Source organism: Trematomus bernacchii, unplaced genomic scaffold (assembly GCF_902827165.1).
Source record: "Trematomus bernacchii unplaced genomic scaffold, fTreBer1.1, whole genome shotgun sequence".
Classification (NCBI taxonomy): domain Eukaryota; kingdom Metazoa; phylum Chordata; class Actinopteri; order Perciformes; family Nototheniidae; genus Trematomus; species Trematomus bernacchii.
Genome location: NW_022987714.1, coordinates 19,953,315 through 19,974,177, shown reverse-complemented (window position 1 = coordinate 19,974,177; position 20,863 = coordinate 19,953,315). Strand labels below are relative to the sequence as shown.

Below are 20,863 nucleotides of genomic sequence, written 5' to 3'. Positions count from 1 at the left end.
GGGGGGGGTTATGTCACGATCTGTCTGTGTTGTGTTTTGTCTTTTCTGTCTCTGGTTTCCTGTTATGTTTTGAAATGTTTTCCTCCTTGTGTCTTCTCTGTTCCTTCTTCCTGTGTTTGCCTTCCTGTCTTAGTTTCCCTGGTGTGTCTGATTGTTTGATTGTGTTCACCTGTTGCCCTTGTATTTCTGCCTCCCTTACCCCAGCTGTGTCTAGTCTTGTGATTACCCCTCTTTGTATTTAGTCTTGTCTTCCCCTGTGTGCCTTGTCGGTTCATTGTTTGTTTCTCCTGTCTCCCACCATGTTGGTCACGGTCAGTTTTTGTAGTACCTATGTGTTTCATGCCATGTTTATGTTCAGCTTTTGGAATAAAGCTCGCTTTTGTTTCTAGACCTTGTTACTTTGTTTTGTAGTCTACATTTGGGTCCTACCCTTTCCACGCATCCTAACAAGAATGTCGAAATCCTCTTTCACGCGATGTCGAACATTGAAAAGTCCTTATAAAATGATAGAATTTAAAAGAGTCTTGAAAAAGCATGGTGATGGCAATAAATGCATTAATGAATCCCCAAAATCTACAGAATACATTTAATTTAAGGGGAGCAGTTACTGAGAAGTATATAATGAGAACTGCTACCAATGGTGGCCTATTTAGTTTATTAAGAAATACATATTTTTAGCTATTCATTCGCAGAAATGTAAAGTGATCTAAGTTCTATTCATATTCTTGACGGGAAGAGTTAGTATACAATAGGCTTTAAAAGCCTTCTCCAAATCAAACCAAGATATCTTGGGTCAGTCTTTTCTTCCAAAAAGTTTGTGACAAGATGTGAAGGTATTCACTCAGAGGGGGGTAGGTGAACCGGTTTTTCGCCGGTCAATGTGTGTGAAAGTTTAAATCTTCCTTATTGTGCTTTAAAACAAATGAATAACGACTATATATAATAATAAAATAAACACCGGCTGTTGTTATGCCTGCTGTAACGTTAAATTACTCCGTTCTCCGCTTAAGTAATTATGCCGTTACAAGCTTCATAGTTGTATTTATCATCTAAATTTGCCGAAACAAGTTTAATATTCTGAATGCCAAGACTTTGTTTATTTGAAATCAGATGAAAACAAACTGTAACGGACCCTGCCGTGTTATCTTGATATTTCCGGCACAGACCCTTTCATACCGGCAATGCGCGATAGAAACAACAGGAACTGCGACAGCATAAATATGCGAACACAAACCTACAGACTGCTGGAGAAGAGATATCACAGGGGGGGGTTGGGACACACACATTCCGATGGCCAATTAGTTTTAAACAAAGAGTAGGCTATATTCAACATAGGTGGGTGGGGGCTGGTGAACGGTATGGTCAATGTTTGTAAACACTGTGACATTTTGACTTTATTTGATCATTTCAGTTAAAAACTAACGTTCATATTTCATATTACTGTTTTGCCTGGCTGGACCTGTAATTTACAGGAAAGGAGTGCACGCTACTAAAGAGACACGCTACCATGGAAACCAAACAATGGTGTTGCTGTATTGAAGTCCGAGTTGAAACAGTCATATTTGGAGCGTTATGTTAGAATGAAACAGCGAGGTCGTGACTCACAAAAAAAAAGTGTTACTTCACTAACTGTAAGCTTGTCACTCAGAGTAACCTACAGTTAACTTAACTGTTGGAAAAGAAAGATCAGGGGGGGGAGAGAGCTGTGATGGGCCATTAGGTGTGTAAACACACAGCTGAGAGCTGCCGTTTCATTCTGACTGTTTAAAAAACGGTAACAACGGACTATTTTTCTTAGCGGATGCATGTCAATTTAAATCAATACATACAACTATTTTTTAAATCAATACAAATATTTTCTAAATCCATAAAAGCATTTTAATTAATATTGGGAGTCATGTCGTTACTTTGTTGAGAATGTGGCCATGTAATAAGCGGGATAATTTGCAGCGACTTGGTCATTATGGGGAAAAATAACACCCAGGGATCAAGATCCCTCCGCGACGCGGGTCTTGATCTGCCAGACAAGGTTCCATTCAAATATAAATATTTTTAGTGAATTACTGAGTTTAGGCACGTTAATAACATTTTAATGAAGTTGAATACAGTATATTCATATTTGTCAGTGATTTCATGTCAATTCGGCGAACATAAACATAAATGATCGTGGTGAAGATGATGATTAAATTAGGATTAAAAATCGAGAGCCGGCTGCTGTTCGTTTTTTTCGACTAAACAACATTATTTTGTTAAATAACAACATGGTGATGTTTTGTAAATGATTACATGTCTTATTTAGCACAGACTATGATCCTATCCGTGACATATGGATCTTAACAAAGATCCGCTATACATTAGTACCAGACATACTGTACATCCAGCTTACTGTGTCGAAGTTGATTTCACAAGACTCCAGTGTGGAACCCCACTGCACCCCCCTGGTGGATCAATGATCCATTGCAGCTGGCTTCACAATAATTAAATTTATTTATCACGGGGGCGGTATCAAGTCAGACTGGGGGCTGGCTCTTCATCACGGGCCGATCACGGGCCGATCACGGACCAATCACGGCCCTCGCGTTTCAAACTGTCCAAAATAAAACGCTCCATCTGTAGGCCTTCAAGATTCCCATGGGCCCAGTCAAGGAGGTCAATAAATCCATCTATAAAATGTCCAGGTTGTTCCCGTGCCAAGGTCGGCAAAAGTTCGTTCATTTTAGTTGAGCAGGGTTAGGTTTAACCCTATGGTTCTACAAGTATTCTGTTCTAGTTATGTTTTCACGAGAAAATCAATAAAATAAATCTGAAATGTCACTGAGTCTGCAGAAGAGTTTGTTTATTTTTTAATTGTATGTTTTTTCAAAGTTGCTTTACTATACAGCTATTTTGTTTTTGTTTATTATTGTTATTTTGCACTCAAAGAAATGATATGTTAGATTTACTTAATCTAGTTATGTCAACCGGCTGCACGTAACAAGGCTAAGTAAATAGGAAACAGACTAGTAAACTAATATTTACTTCTTGCATTTAAGTAAATCTTACCAAAGCATCTTAATTAAATGCTACATCATACAGTTATGTTGTATTTGCTTAACACAGTTATGTTGAATTTACTTAAATTGTTGTTTTTACTTAACACAATTATGTTGTATTTACTTCAACTTTGCACTGATTTACCTAACACAGTTAGGTTGTAATTACTTAACACAAATTAGTTCCATTTATGTTGTAGGATTGTGTTATTTGCACTTAACATAATTTAATCCAAATTGCTCTATCAATATAAGTAATTCAAATTACTACAACTCAGTAATTTGTATTCCCCTCACTTTATTTTAAAATGTTCATTTTACACTTATAACATTGCATTTTGCAAACAACCATCTGAATTGCCACAACAATTCAACAACAAAAAAACACTTAACTCCAACAGCCCATTTGTGGTAGGTGCACATATTAGAATTTTAAAGCTCTTTGCGTAAAAAACCCATGACAGCTGCTGAACTTGACAGTGATGAGAAACACGAGTGACTCAAGAAGTTAACATGTGGGCTGAAAAGCTACAACAATGACTTATTATCTGAACATTTTATAAAACGCAACTTTACTATGAAGTATGGTGTTTTTATGTCTTTCCAAACACTTAGATGAAACGCATCACATAATATTGCTCAAGCACATAATGTGTTACAGTAGATCTTTGCCTCTGTTATACACATGAACATATGTCTTGAACTTTCAAAAGCAGAAATACAATTGTGAGTGTCTGTGTGTGTGGTGTTTCTCTGTGTCTGTCTGTGTGGTGTTTCTGTGTGTGTGTGTGGTGTGTGTCTGTGTGTGTGGTGTCTCTCTGTGTTTGTGGTGTCTCTCTGTGTTTGTGGTGTCTCTGTGTGTGTGTGTGTGTGTGTGTGTGTGTGTGTGTGTGTGTGTCTGTCTGTGGGTTGTGTGGTGCGGGTTATGTGGGTTGTGTGGTGTGTGTGTGTGTGTGTGAGAGAATGTACCGAGATGGAAATGAACTGGACGTTATCTCTGTCACAGTATGTTGTCCTTGGGATTACTCTTGTAATCTGTTTTTCAGAACCTGCACCTTGGTTGACAGTCTGTTGCCATCCAACCCCATCAATACTTTTTGAATTAATTCAAATGTATGTTTCAGGTCCTTGGGGTAGCTCAGATTGAGGCTGTAAATCAGTCCAAGCAGTACTGCCCATCCATTTGCCAAGTATTTCAGCTCTCGCAGCACTCCAACACCCTCGATGATGACGCTAACATCCGCAAGTGGTTCCCCGGGCTCTGCTCCTTCGTGTTTCACGAGATAGAGTCCCAATACCATTGGCTCCATTTGTGTTGTTGCAAGTTCAACATCCTAAAGTGGGATTAGAACATAGTATTCATGATTATCAGTATGAGAACTAGCCCTGACACACATCATTTTATAATATGAAACAAATGAGCAAATCCTTTTATTGGATCCATTGTAAATAAATACATGTAGTTGTAAATGTACATGAACAATAACCAAAGTAGCAGCAAATACTTTGAATAAAAAACAAATTCAATTATTTAAGTAGTTATTTTTGCTTTTAATTTAAAGAGGACATATTATGCAAATGTTCAGGTTCAAATTAGTATGTAGTGTCTCTACTTTAAAGAGTCCTCTCTTGCTGATGTTCAGGATCAAATTAGTATGTAGTGTCTCTACTTTAAAGAGTCCTCTCCTGCTGATGTTCAGGTTTATATCAGTATGTAGTGTCTCTACTTTAAAGAGTCCTCTCCTGCTGATGTTCAGGTGTATATCAGTATGTAGTGTCTCTACTTTAAAGAGTCCTCTCCTGCTGATGTTCAGGTGTATATATATATATATATATATATCTGTGTTTGGCTATGTTTTCAACTTACCAAATATTCCTTTATGAAGCTTTCATTCATGTAGACGCAGAGCGCTTTAAGGACACAGTCCCGTCGTGTTTGAACTGTGGGATCCTGAGGGGCAAACACATTTTCAAAATCTTCACACAAGAATACTGATTATGCTTGTGTGCTGATTTTTGGCAAGTCAAAGAAAGGGGGTCAGAGAGGTTAAAATATATTTATATGAGAGGGACAACAAGAGAGAGAGATAAAGAGAATATGGTGTTGCAGTGCCCAAACTACACAATTTATTACAACTACATACCTTGTCCATGGCTGCCATGATCAGGCCCAAATTGCGTCCTGCTGTTCCCCCCTTTTTTTTGAAAACCTTCATCAACTGAGACGAATGGCGATCCAGTTGAGACATGAAGGTAGGCAGCAGCGGAACGGTGGTGATGCGGGTGAATTCTGCGTTTACCTGCAACACATTGTGATACAGGTTAAAATGTTTTGTTTAAAGCTGTTGCACCTATAATAATATCCATCAAGTGTCATAGCAGAAAGGACAGGACATCTACTGGTGTAAACCAAACAAAGAATTTCAGCTGAGGTTCTTTTCTTATACATGTGCATCTATTAAAATATTTAAAAAATCAACATGACATCTACTTAAATGTGTTTTAAGAGCATTCCATGTTTTGAAAGAGCATGGGCATTCATAGTATGTGCATGGATATGGGTGTCTCTGACCAAAATGGCCGTGTTTTAATTTATAGTGCTTCAGTAATTGGTACCTTGTAGATTGAGTCTCAGTACACTGTTTGCATCTCCACATTCAAAACCTAGAGAAAAAGATAAATGTGTTAATGATCAAAATGTATTGTAAATAACAACTATTATTGCAGCCATTAACATAATTCAGGGTGTGAGGTGCAGGATATAGCAACCCATTACTGGATCTTAAGCAGTGGTGGAAAAAGTACTCACTAAAGTAAAAGTATAAATACTCCATTACTTGCTATAGTCCCAAGTTCAAAATAATACTTAAGGTAAAGTTCCAAAGTGTTATTAGCCAAATATAATAAAGTATCAAAAGAAAAAGTACTTTGTGCAGAAAGCCTTTTGTAAAAGGGTTGCATCATTATAGAATAAAAATGAATGTTCTTATAATAAAAAATCTACATATATACAAGATTTTTTAATGTTGTGATTTGTTAATATAGAGCATATTTTGGTAAGAACTGAGTAAATTAGTAGTACATGTATATGAATATAAACATTATCTAAAAAGGTAACTACAAGTGTCAAATAAATGTAGTGTAGTGTACAATATTTCCCACTGAAATGTAATTGAGTAGAAGTACAGAGTAGCAGAAAATGGAAATACTTTTCCACGATAAATAACTGTTTAAACACAAGCAGTTGCCACGGCAGGTAAGTGGCAACTGCCACACACATTCGCTTGGCTCGGCACCCAGAGTAACACCCCTTCAGCACCCGCAGTTGTCTCAGCAAATAGTGGCATCTGCGGCTGAAGTACCTGCCACTATTTAATCTTGCTCTCTCTCTCTGATTATTATAAAGAAACACGTTTTCGGGTGAATTACGTGTCTATTTAAGAGCTGTCTTAATGGAAGATGTGCTTGTTGAGTGTGTTCCTGTACATGCTTTAAATAATTCACACTTTGATATTCCTGGCCGACATAATTAACGTAATGACCAGGCACGGCTCCGGCTGATGCAACAGTACAGTGCACAGATGGGATTTTTTTTTCTTCCAAATAAGCTTTACAATTGAACAAAAAAACCTCCCCCAGGGCGTTACACTTGATGAAGTTATTTGTAATAGACTTAGAAGACCTTAACCGACTATGACCTTTTTGGCACTGGAGATGTTTGCAACCAGGCTCTCAAATCTTTAAATCAAGCACATTTAAAACAAATTTTAAAAAAAAAGGAGGGAAAAAACGTGTCCACTTACTTTTGGTAAGAGCTAACATTACTATTATAACCACATCAAGCTAAAATCATTAAATACATAACGATTGAGACTTCTACAGACAAAGCTTGAAATTTCACCTCTTTTGTGACATATTCTAACACTTTTAAGTGCAAGGGAACATAATTAAAAAGTGACCGTTAAGCTAGCTGTTAGCTAGGCTGCACCGCTTTTCAAATCTATCATCAAAGTATACAGTTGGTAGCAGGGAAATCAAAAATACACATCAACGTTTGTATTTCAGGGACCGTTTGTGTTTAATATATGTTAATATTTAAGAAACTTACCATAACATCGCAGGATGGCACAGGAAAGAGAAAAAATGCGGTTCTGTCATCTCACAGTCACATGGTTGGATTGTATCCCAGTTATTTTGAAAATGTAATGATGCAGTGGCTAGTTCATCACCACTATGATACAATCATTAAAAAAACGTTTGGTTCATCTGTTGTAACTTATTTGAACATTTATTGATGCAACTTTTGGGAGGCCATTTTGAAATTTGTATTTACTGTATGTTGAATATTGCTGTTGCAGAATCCATAGTGTCATTGATATTCAGTTACTGAGTCACCAAAGTTTTAATGGCTTTTTAGGGCTAGGTCTGGTTTATTTGGTTCATTCTTGGCAGACATGTGGCCATGCTTTGACCTGCTTGTGGCACAGATCTGGTAAACATCACCCGACCGTCAAAGTGCCATAATTCCATGCCGCATTTGGGCCGGATGAGGATACGGAATGTGGGCCGGAATAAAAACTAACTGTGGCCCAGATTAGGGCCAGTTCTGGCCAACGAGTGGAACGCCCCAGTGCCATCACTCCATGCAGTATTTGGGCCAGATAAGGATATGGAATGTGGGTCGGATCTGAGCCAGAATGAAAACCAACTGTGGCCCAGATAAGGGCCAGTTCTGGTTTATGTGGTTTAGTTTTTGGTTGACATGTGGCATTGCTATGGCTTGCTTGTGGCCCAGATCTGGAAAACAGGAGCGGAGCGCCCAAGTGCCATCATTCCATGCGGTATATGGGCCGGATGAAGGTGTTTTGTGTGGGCCGAATCTGGGCCAAAACTTTTTTGCTATCTGGGAAGTGACATTTGACCTTTTTAGAGAGGTTTAGCCAAAACCACTCCACCTCTGAGGTGATTTGGGTGAAAATGTTTTTTTTTCCATATCTCTGGCCCCCCTTGGTCGATTTGGATGGTTGACACCTCTTTCTGACCGTTAGAGCCAATAGAATCGAAGGGGGAGGCCCCCACACACACTCGTTGTGAAAACAAACGGTGGGGGCTTCCCGCATGCAGGTTTGCACCAGAGTGAAGCGATCTCTCGCTCTGACATTTGGAAACGAAAAAGCAGTTTTATTGTTTATGGATTATCAGAAATCATTTCAAAGAGGACACAGACACATTGGATTAACCTATGGATTAACTGAAGCATCGTTTTTTTATCGTTTTAATGCCATTGAAGACCAGTTTTGACCAAGGTAAGCCATGTTAGCGTTTCTAGCTACCTAGCTCCACATGTTCTGATGTACGCTTTCATTTATAGCGTCGCAAATGTTTATCACTGAGTGTTGAGGTGGGCACCAAACGATTCTGTGTCTCCAGGAGATGCTAATCGAGGGGTTGGCTGTGCATCTAGGATAAGTAATAAGGGAGTTATGAGTGAGTTTAGGTGCAGTTTTAGGTTAAATTTTTTCGCTCGTGGGTAATTCAGAGGCTGAGTGTTAGCATTGTGGGGTTTTTTTGGAGAAAAAAAATTAAAAAGATCAGTTAGCTGAGTTTCTTCCCGTTACATGGATATAAAACATTCATAGTTTATTAAATATTAAGATTCCTTAGACGTTGTTTCCTGCAAATGACGCGTTTATCCGCCCGGTACCGGGGGGGCGGTGCGTAACAGGTTAAAACGTTTTCAGCAGAAGCTTTTATTTTGGTTCCCAGAATGTTCTTCTGAAAGGTAGGATAACGGTCTCTAAAAACATTCTTAAAATGTTTTTGATAACATTGTTAGAACATTATGCCCGACTGTTCTTAAAACGTTTTCAGCTGCAAGTTAGATTTTTTTATGTTGCCAGAATGTTATTATTTTAGAGAAGGATAACATGCTTTATGTTTAAAACATTATGCAAATGTTCTGTGGTAACAATTTACTACAATATTTTTACATTATTAGAACATAAAGACATAATATTCCTGTAATTGTTCAACTCCTGGGTAACTGGACTGACCACTTTAACTATTGGAATTTGACTATTAACACATGTAAAAGGATGACTCGGAATCAGCTGGTGAAAGTAACATTTGTTTATTAGAAAAGGGGAGCTGGGAGTGGAGGTTGGTTATGGCAGCAGTGGGAAACAGTTGCTCCAGGGTTGAGAGGCCTGGTTGGTCTTGGGAGTGTGGAAGGCCTTGGATTCCTCCTGGGAGAGACACAAAAATGAGTGTGAGGCAAAAGCAGGCAAAGTTGTCAAAGAATATGCTGGCAAAAAAGCTAGAGCGGCACGCAACAAACCGTTCACGGCAACAATCCGGCAGGGAATGAGTGCAGGCTGCAGGCTTTCATAGTGTGGCTGATGAGCAGGTTGCAGGTGTGGTTGATTGGAGATTGCTCCCAGCCGTGTCGAGCAGACCAGCAGGCAGGTGGGGGAGGGGGGAGAGAGAGACATACACAGTAGAAACAAACACATACAAACACTAACTGAAGTTACCTACTGTAACTCCAGCTTCTATGAGTATTGGCGTAGCCCTCTAAGGCTATCGCTATTGGGTAATCCCCCTGCGCACCCGCGCAGCACTGAAACACTTGTAGTCCACGCCCGCCCGCAAGGTGGGCCCCACCCTCGGGCTCCCTTCCGGTATAAATAGGAAGGAGGCCCGACAATCTGCTCCCATACAAAATAACTTTTCTTCAGCTATTCGTGGAGCCAGTGGGGCCCAGCACTTATGGCGCATTTCCACTACAGCGCGGAGCTCGCTTTAAGCGTGCCGTGTCGTGCCGTACCCGTTTTTGGTTGCGCTTCCACTAGGCCTAGTTACGGCCCGGCCCGGCCCGGGGCCACTTTTTCACCTCTTTTCTGGCCCGACAAAATTGTGGTTCTATCGGGGCCAACAAACAGGGCTGAGTCGGGCTGAGTATGCTAAACTAGAGAGAGGAGCGCTGGCAAGAGGGCTACAACTACAACAAGATGGACATATTTGACCGTGATTTAATTGTAATACACGTTTCAAAATGATGCCGAAGTAACAACATACTGATACCGGTTAGTAAAAACCATGAATTAATGCTTTGTCAAGTCTGCAGACAGACGGCAGGCGAAAAACCTTTTAAAATTCGTGTTTTTCTAGATGGAGATTGGCTAAGCTAACGCAGTATATGCTCCGACCGTCCACACTCACAACAACGGCCTATACAGACATAAATAAAGCAGCGACTGTATTCACCATGACACAGGCAGTCTGTGGTTTGTACTTGTTTAACTTTTGTCTAGTTTCTGAACATATATGAGGAGCTGTGAGCTCTGAGTGCTAACAGCTAACGGCTGTGTTGTTTTTCTGGGGTTCTCATTGAAGATCACGTCACGGCTCCGCCTACACTGCGTTACTATAGATACTACCCCAGTTCCTAAACTGTAATGGAAATGCGCCATAAAGTGAGCCAGTCCTAACGAGGCCCAGCCATACCGAGCGGGGCCGAGCGAGGCCGTGTAGTGGAAACGCGCCATTAGAGTCATATCTCTCCACAATTCCACATTTTCCCATAATGTCTCGTTGAGATCGGCAAGGCCGTTTTCATACGATGTTAATTGGACACCCATTATGAGGCGCGGCCCCCGTGAGAGTGGCCGCGGTGCGTTCAGGGACCTCCGCAGAAGAACAGTGCGTTACGTAGTGTAACTCTAGTTCTAAAGTGATATGTGTGTGTAAAATGCATTCAGTAAAAACGATTGCATTTATCCCAGAATAAGAGTCATCTCTCTCCACATTCCACATTTTCCACATTTCCCCATAATGTCAGTTTCAAGAGACGGCATTATGACGACGCGCGGCCCCCCCCCCCCGAGTGCGGGCCGCGGTGCGTTCATGGACAGAAGAAGCTCCGATTAATGCTTATTTCTCTCTAAGAGAAAACAGCATTATGGTGGAGCGCGCGCTCTCACGGGAGCATGCCATGGTGCGTTCAGGGACCTCAGTTAAAAATCGGCCGTTTTTTTTCTCTGAGTGGAAACTACATTATAGAAAAACGGCCCTTTCTGTGTCAGCCCCCCATGGGTCAAACTTCGTTTTATGGAGGGTTTGACGGCGGAGTGGGCCACCAGAGAGTACCACAGCTTCATAGCTGCGGCTCTGCAGCTTATTGCACATCCCCTAACACAATGTTATGGGGAATGGAAAATCAGTGGTGTATTAACAGAGCGCATGGACAGGACACTGAGACTGGGTTATTCACTCCAGTTTTGCAGCATCCCTCCTCCGTTCAGAGGCAGGAGAGAGGCACATCTGTCATCCCAGGAGGAGGTTTCCTCTCAGCATGTGCACTCTCAAGTCAGAGAGAAGGGGCATTATTCCCTGCACTTCCTGGTTCCCAAGAAGACAGGAGAATTCAGGCCCATTCTGGATCTTCAATGCCTGAACCAGCACATTGCATGCAAGAAGTTCCATATGTTAACTATGAAACAGTTACTGAGACTGGTGCAGCCAGGCGATTGGTTCACAACCATCGACCTGAAGAACGCTTACTTTCATGGCGAAATTGCTCCAAGAGCACAGAAAGTATTTGCGTTTTGCCTTCCAGGGGGTAGCCTACGAGTACAACAGATGCCGTTCGGCTACTCCCTATCCCCACGCACGTTCAGCCACGACGCTGCAACCGCTGCGGGACCATGGCATGAGGGACGACCTCATAGTTATGGCCAGGTCCAGGGAATGGGCAATACTGCACACAGCCCAATTGATCCTACACCTAACCAAGTTGGGTTGAAAAAGAAGTTGCGGTCAATTGGAAGAAGAGCTCCCCCATACCTCACCAGCAGGTAGAATATCTGGGGGTGATGCTCGATGCAGGCAGACTACGTGTCACCCTGACAGAAAGCAGACAGGCATCCCTGCTGCGGGCAGTCTGCAGGCTGTGACAGCTTTGATCATCATGCAGACTTTGGGTCTCATGACGGCTGCTCACTCCGTAGTGCCACTCGGACTGCTGCATGCACGTCGCATGCAGATGTGGTTTACCGGCCTTCGTTTAGATCTTAAGACACAAACGACGTCTGGTGGCCATCCCCCCCCTCAGTAGAGAGCAACCTCCGATTCTGGGGGTCCCCAGAGAATCTGCGGAGGGTAGCTCCACTGGGGCAGGTAACCTCCTATATCACAGTCTTCACAGACGCTTCAAAGAAAAAGAAAGTGACAGGATGGGGGGGGACGTGTCTAGAGAGAGCTGTGGGTGGTTGCTGGCCTCTGGCGGCACAGCAACCTCCTGGAGCTGCAAGCAGTGATGTTGGTCCTACAGCACGGCAAACCCTTAATACAGGGCAAACATGTGCTAGTAAGGAGCGACAACCGCACCACAGTGGCGTACATCAACAGGCAGGGCGGAGTCCGCTCAATAGCCTGGTTGACCGCAGCAGAGAACCTGTGGCTGTGGGTTTCACAGATTGTGTTGTCTCTAAGGGCCCTGCACATCCCGGGACGGGAAAACAGGGGGGCCGACCTCATGTCAAGAGGCGGACCCCTGCCAGACGAGTGGAGGCTTCACCCGGAGGTGGTGAAGCAGGTCTGGACTCAGTTCGGTAGAGCAGAGGTGGACCTGTTCGCCAATCGGCGCAACAGCCACTGTGCCCTGTGGTTCTCCCTGGCTCGGTGGGACAACCCGCCCTTGGGGGTCGACACATTTGCACCAAGAAAGCTGCTTTATGCCTTTCCACCGCTGCACCTTATCCCCCCCCTCCTGGAGAGGGTGAGGCGGGAACAGCTGTCAATCATCCTGGTGGCCCCAGATCGCCGCCTGGCGCCGTGGTAACGCGGGGGTAACACAGATGATGGTGGGCCAGCCCTGGGCGATTCCTCAGGTCTGGGGAGCGCTGTCTCAGGAAGCAGGTGCAATAGGGGCGTTACCCACTCTGGGCCAACCTCTCCAGGCTTGGCTCCTGAGAGGGACAGGCTGAGACAGGTGGGGCTGTCTGATAACGTTATTCAGACTATCCAAGCAGCAAGAGCAGAATCCACCACAGCTTGTTACAGGCCAAAGTGGGCGGGATTCCGGCGATGGTGTGAAGGAAGGAGTCTAGAGCCTCTGTCATGCACGCTGGGCTCTATTCTTACCTACTTACAGATACTGGTGGACAGGGGGCTGGCTCATTCCACAATTAAGGTGTATGCAGCAGCCATTTCGTCCTGCCATGAGGGATTTGGAGGCAGGTCAGCCTTCAGTCAGCCGCTTATGGTGCGGTTTTTGCAGGGGGTCAGGAGGCAGCGCCCAGTAGTGCATGCCTCCGCCCCGCAGTGGGACCTGCCGTTGGTGCTCGAGGCTCTGGTCACAGAACCATTTGAGCCTCTGGAGCTCTCCTCCCTGAAAGCACTGTCATGGAAGACAGCATTGCTACTTGCCTTGACTTCGGCTAAAAGAGTGTCCGAGCTGACCACTCTGTCGGTACACCCAAGTTGTCTTTTGATCCGGGGTGACCGTAGCGGGGCGACACTCAGGCCGAACCACTCCTTTACTCCTAAGAGTATCAGAAGTTCATTCAGATCAAGGGCTATTCAGTTAGGTGGCTTTAATCTTCCACCCCATATTGGGGCCAGGGAGGCTAAATTGCACCTCCTCCGCCCAGTGCGTGCGCTAGCATGCTATGTAGAGCGCACGGCTGCCATTAGGCGCACTGAACAACTGTTTGTGTGCTTTGGGGATGGTGTGGCTGGAAAAGCCCTCTCAAAGAAGCGCCTAACAGGATGGCTATGCAGGTGCATTACACATGCCTATGGACGGGCGGGGAGAGCCCTCCCCACTGGGGTCCGTGCACATTCTACACGGGCTGTGTCAACAGCCTTATTCAGCGGCGTGAGTGTAGAAGATCTATGCACGGCGGCGTCTTGGTCTACGCCAGGCCCCTTCATAAAATGTTATCTCCGGGACATGTCTGGCTCCTTCTCGTCGTCGGTGCTTGCCGAGGCAACGCATGACTGGTGAGAGGGGGTTGGCTGTGGGTCAGCAGGTATCTGACCCCCCCCCCCTGGACATAAAGCACTTGTGTTTTTCCCATGCTCCTGAGGGACTCGGGAGACATGGTGCTGCGCAATCAGCCCCATACAGGGCTGGAGGACCTTCCTCACTATTGTCCATGCCCACTCTACACGGAGCGTGTGTGAGTGTGGGGGATGTGGTGCACTTATGTTTTCCCGTGCTCCTGAGGGACCTGGGGAACATGGTGCGCGGTAGGCTCCAGACGGAGTCTCCGCACAGTTTTTTCCATGCACACTCTACACGAGGTAAGCGTGTGTGAGTGTGCCTTATCCAAGTTGCGGCCCCGACTTCTCCACGGTTACAACCGGATGGGAGGAAGTGGGGATGCAGTGGATGTTAGCCAAAAGCCGGTCAGGGACGGTGTGGTGGGTCGATGTTGTTGGACGACAGGGTGTTTATACATCGGGGCTCCGCCCACTGTACCCATAGAGTCCAGTAGAGGGCGGAGCCTGTGTGAGATATAACGTATTGTAACCCTAGTTATATCAACACAGGCGGAGCCCTCTACCTGGAGGCCCTGTCTTTCCTAGTCCGCTCGCTGAAGAGTGTATAGGATAGTGGGGCGGCGGCTGTAGCCGCCTTATATACTGTGGGCCTGCGCGCGCATTCAGGTAGGCTCGCCCCGATTGGCCGGCTACGTTTACGTAAATTCAGTAGGTGAAAGCACGCACAGCATGATAGAGAGTAGTACCCATAGAGTCCAGTAGAGGGCTCCGCCTGTGTTTATATAACTAGGGTTACAATACATAACCCCCCATTTCAGGGACGGGTCCGTTCTTCTATATGTCTGTCTTTGGTTTTCTAAGTGTTATTCGATCCATACAACACTTGGGGTATAATGTTCGAACAATGTTATCACCAAACATTTTAAGAATGTTTTTAGAGAACGTTATCCTACCTTTCAGAAGTACATTCTAGGAACCAAAATAAAACTTCTCGATGAAACCATTCCTAGAACAATGAATGGTAACATTCTTAGAATGTTTTTAGAACCAACAATGTCTAGCTGGGAACTCAGACATGCCTACGCAAACATGCAATATCATGAATTAGATGCTTGTTTTGTTTTTTTAAAGGAAAATGTGGTGACATCAGATTTTTTTTAAACATCCTTTTCAAACAAATGCAACAAGTTTGTATTTTAAAGCGCACTACAAATAAATCTGACGTTGACCATGACCGTGTTAATATTTCGCATCACAGGAACGTTTTATAAAAAAAGAATAACCTCCTGAAAACATCCAAATGTTGCTTTCAAAATGTTTTTCTTTGGTTATCATGTAACATTGAGGGAACGTTTTTATAAAGAACATCTTTAATGTGTTACCCAACGACGTCCAAAACACATCCTTAGAATGTTGTAGGCAAAACGTTCCACCTTTGTTAACATATCACATTAAAGGAACATTTTATAAAACACTTTCTGTCATCTCAGGCCTCAATAACATCCTGAAAACATTTTCAGAATGTTGCTTGGAGAATGTTCTTCATTTGTTATCATGTAACATTAAAGGAACATTTTATAAAACACTTTTTGTCATCTCTGGCCTCAATAACATCCTGAAAACATTTTCAGAATGTTGCTTTGAAAATGTTCTTCATTTCTTATCATGTAACATTGAGGGAACGTTTTATAAAGAACATCTTTAATGTGTTACCCAACGACGTCCAAAACACATCCTTAGAATGTTGTAGGCAAAACGTTCCACCTTTGTTAACATATCACATTAAAGGAACATTTTATAAAACACTTTCTGTCATCTCAGGCCTCAATAACATCCTGAAAACATTTTCAGAATGTTGCTTGGAGAATGTTCTTCATTTGTTATCATGTAACATTAAAGGAACATTTTATAAAACACTTTTTGTCATCTCTGGCCTCAATAACATCCTGAAAACATTTTCAGAATGTTGCTTTGAAAATGTTCTTCATTTCTTATCATGTAACATTGAGGGAACATTTTATAAAGAACATCTTTAATGTGTTACCCAACAACGTCCAAAACACATCCTTAGAATATTGCAGGCAAAACATTCCACCTTTGTTAACATATCACATTAAAGGAACGTTTTATAACAAAACTTTCTGTCATCTCAGGCCTCAATAACATCCTCAAAACATCCTCTGAATGTTGCAGTTAAAACGTTATGTCTTAGTTAACCTTAAACCTTATAGGAACATTATTTGAAAAAATAAACATCCTAAAAAGGTTCTTTGAACATCAGATTAAAACGTTTCTTTAAAACCTTATTAGAACCAATAGGTAACGTTAGCCAAAGTTGTGAGAACGTTCCCCGCTAGCTGGGTTGGTGTTGGGATCAGGGGGTCACAGGTTCAAACCCCACTGCAGTCAGCATGTCGTTGTGTCCCTGGGCAAGACACTTCACCCCAAATTGCTCCTGTGGGGATTGTCCACTGTATTGAGTATGTATGTCGCTTTGGATAAAAGCGTCTAACAAGTGACATGTAATAGTAATAATAATAATAACGGTTAAAGGCCTAGATAATAGTCAAGTAAGATTTAATTGTTATTTTTTATTGGAGTCAGTCTCCAAGCAGTGTGTTTTTAAAAAAAGAGCAGCGTTGTTTTGTGTTTTTATTTTTGCTATGCTAAGCTATTGCTAGCACATGTGGTCTTTTGTTACAGGTCATAAGATCAGCAGCCATTTTGCTTGACCACATGGGTGAGCGGCCATTTTGTTAAAGCTAACAGGAGGTTCTTTGGTTGCGGTCGAATAGTCCAAAAATCAGCTCCTAACGTCTATCCCTATCGTCTATCCCTTGACCTCTGTGTGAAACGTCACGGGGTTAAGGGATAGTGGATAGGAGAATTCAAAGGGACTTAGGAGAAGAGACTGCGGTACTTTAGAGAATCCGACTGCACTTTCACTATCCGACGTGTTTATGATCAATCAATCAATGTTTATTTATATAGCCCAATATCACAAATGTTACATTTGTCTCAGTGGACTTCACAGTTTGTACAGAATATCAGTATGACAATACGACACCCTCTGTCCTTAGACCCTCACATCGTACAAGGAAAAACTTCCAGAGAAAACCCAGTTTTCTTTTTTTTTAACTGTTTATTTTCATTTTAACAAAAGACATATCCTAACCCATTTTCATTCAAATGACAGATGGCTACATGACAAAGCAAAGTATAGTAAATAATTAAATAAAGCCAATCCAGTATAAATTGAAATAATTAAGTAAATAATATAAATAAATACAAACTGGGAAATAAAAATAAATAAAGTAAAATCAAATAAATACTAATGAAAGCATTTTACACAGGGACTGACAGGGTTCCCGCGGGGTCTTAAAAAGTCTTAAATTTGATAATCTGAATTTAAGGCCTTAAAAAGGTCTTAAATATGACCAAAAAAATAAGAAAGGTCTTAAATATGATTTAGAAGGTCTTAAAAATGATAGGATTTGAAAGGTACTTCTGTGTTGCGATCGCGTTAATATGTGTTTTGGGGGAAATGTCCGGGCTGCAAAGTAACCAGTACGGTAAGAGCCTTTCAGTTCCCCCCAACAATTTGTATTGAAATAAATCAACATGGAACCAGTAATCACTAACTTTGTTTCCCCCGGCCCCTTATTGGAGAACACCCAGCTAGTAACCTAGCAAGCAAGCTTCAGCTAGCGACAGTCAGAAACTCATGTATCTTCAAATCGACTTACAAATAAATATGGGGAAGTGTAAGTTCAACCGTATTTGGTTGGAAAACATCGAATTTAGTGCTTGGTTGAAACCAGTGGAGGGGAACGTGTTTGAAGCCCGCTGCACCTTTTGAAAAATAAATTAGCGTTTGTTTTGCTAATGTGTTAATTATTTAAAACAAATAATAATTTGAACAGTATCTTTTTAACTGTTGATTACCCTGAACCTATAATTCAACTGCAAAACCAATACAAAAATAAATTAAATAAATTAGACATTTAAATAAATAATATCAAAATAATAAATACCAATAAACAAGATCAACAAATATTTTGGAGCGCACTTCCACAAGCTATTAAACATGTATAAATATGATAAATAAATTAGACTAAAATTAATTAGATCAAATATGTTGTAGTGCACTGTCACAACCTAGCAAAGCAAAATCATTTCGTAATTGTGGCAGGCCAAAATCGTAATTGCGATTAAAATATGATTAATTGCACACCCCTAACACACACACACACAGACACACACACATACACTTTTTGTCTAACACGCTAACACAGTGCTGTACTGTTATGCCTTTACATTTACTTTGCAAGTAATTATGGGACGTATTTCTTCTTTCATAGCAATTTTCCTTCATACTTTCTTGCCGTGAAATAGGTCTTAAATTCTATTCAAAGTGGTCTTAAAAAGGTCTTAAAAAGTCTTAAATTTGAGTAGGCGAAACCTGCAGGAACCCTGGACTGACATCTTTGGCACAGCAGGATCAGATACACAGGGACATTTTCCATAGTATTCATCTAAAGTTCGGTTCAGTTTCAACAACCCTCTTCAACCAGCGATACATCCAGATATCTTTTAACACAGTTCCGTCTTTGGGTAAAAGAGTACATTTTTATCTGCAGGCTCGCCGTAATTTTTTCCATCGTGTAGACTTGTTTAAGTCTGCATCCACTGAATGATTGTCGGAGGTTTTGCATTTTTCCAGTTCACAGTTATAATCTTTTTGGCAATTAATAACAGTATCCGTAATATGTACCTCTGGTCTGAATCGTAAGTGTCTGTAGGTATAGCTCCGAGCAAGAACAACTTAGGCTCCAGAGGAACAGTCATTTCCAGGATGTTTTTTAATCTCCTCTAACAGATTTCCAAAATCCTTCAATTACTGGGCAATCCCAAAAGATGTGTGTATGATCCCCTATTTTTCCACATTTCCTCCAACATAATGTGACCGATGGTCCTTGTACATATTTAGAAATTAAAAAAGGAGTGTTAAAAAATCTGATTTTCAGCTTCCAATCAAACTCTTTCCATAACTGACTATTAATTCCTTTATGGCTGCCCACACATAAGCTTTCCCAGACTGCATCTTCGATTATAATGTTTAGTTCCAATTCCCATTTATCTCTAACATTCCAGGTATTTTGGGAGTCGTCTGCCATAAGCCTCTTATATAAGTGAGAGACATGTTTCTTATTTGGGAAGCATTTTTCTGCAATACTAATAAAATATTCTTATATAATGTTTGGATTTTTTTGGACTGCTTCTCTTTCCTTGTGGCTTGTAATATAGTGTCTTATCTGGAAGTACCTATACAAATCATTTGACGGGAGCCCATATTGTTCTTGAAGTTGGGAGAAGGATTTGACATCTGTTCCATCAAACATTTGGTTAATTGTGATAAGACCTTTATCGGCCCATCTTTTAAATCCTCCATCCCTTACAGATGGAGGAAACTCTATATTGCCTAAAATTGGCATGGCTCTTGGGTCAGTGTATGTTTTGGTCATTGGATTTTCTTTTCACAAATGGAAATTCAAAAACAAAAAACGACTGGATATTTGATTTTCGTTTTCAAATTGAAAAACCAAAATTGAAATACATGGCGTTTTTCTTTATCACGGTCAAAAAGGGATTTACTAAACTTAAAAAACGGGATGATTTTCATTTTCTACTTCTCAAAAAAATTAAATCACTAGAAAACAGAAACAAAAAAAAACCCAGTTTTTTCATATTCTGCTACCGGAAGTTACCTTACAAAATAAGAGCGCAGACGAAACTCACGGAAGTGATTTCAAAACAAAAGCACTCGTAGGCTATGCTAAAATCACACTTTGAATCACTACAGTATCCTGTTGAAGGAACTGTGATTATTATAAACAAGGGGAATTTAGCGATCACAATGAAAACGGCCAAGACACACTTTGAGCGTTGACTGGGACTGATGGAAGGATGAGGCTGATGAGACTGAAGAATCTGCGAGGAACGAATTAGCGGCTGAAAAATAGTTATATATTAAAAGACAGCAGCATCATAAGAGGGCAACCAGAGTGACAGAGTGTGTTACTTTGCTGAAGGATATTACTACTAACAATACATTGAAGTAATTTTACTGTGTCAAGCCACTTCTGCTCTAGAGTATGTTTGTGTGGGACAAAGTGGCCCGTGGGACATGTAAATGCAATGTCGACGCGTGAACTGTCAACGGGGGGTGGAGAGACACTATGGACGCTCGTGAACTGTCAGCGGGGGGGTACACTGTGAACCTCTGTCGCCTGTCAGCGCATACTTATACTGTATATAAAAAGTTTAAAACATATAATAATAAAGGGCGGTGCCGGCCGTCAGCGAACCGAGCCGGCCTTTCTCCGCATCTGATTCATGTCATAAATCAGATTTTAGAAAGCGTTTTAGCCAATCAAAATGAAATATGCGGGACATCGTCTCAATTTGCGGGACGCACCAAAAGTCGTGAAAATGCTGTGCAATACCGCACAAAGCGGGACATCTGGTCACCCAGACGGCTGAGTTAACCGCAGTGCAGAATCGCTGTATAGTTGAAATCTCCTAACAATGTTGTCCATTTTAGAAATAGGCCTATTATATCAGGGTTGCCAACTTTGGGTACCTGGCTGGAGTGAGATTTTGATATCATGGGTTTAATTCGGTTTAATTACACATATGCGCACAAAATGACTGCTATTGTGTCAGCAGCGGGACCTTAGCATATATATAGGATAGCAGGGCCGTATCCACCATTGAAGTCACCGAGGTCCGGACCTCGGTAATAATTTCCGAGCTGCGTATAA

The 20,863-nt window shown here is 41.9% G+C and overlaps 1 long non-coding RNA gene across 1 annotated transcript; it reads right to left on the bottom strand.

Annotated features, from left to right (window-relative positions):
* Positions 1-5,237: 5,237 nt before the first annotated feature.
* Positions 5,238-7,168, bottom strand: LOC117491697. The gene is made up of 3 exons (XR_004556789.1): positions 7,141-7,168; positions 5,649-5,696; positions 5,238-5,332 (listed from the first exon to the last, which is right to left on the bottom strand). It is a non-coding gene; the product is annotated as an uncharacterized LOC117491697 (long non-coding RNA).
* Between the last annotated feature and the right edge of the window lie 13,695 nt (positions 7,169-20,863).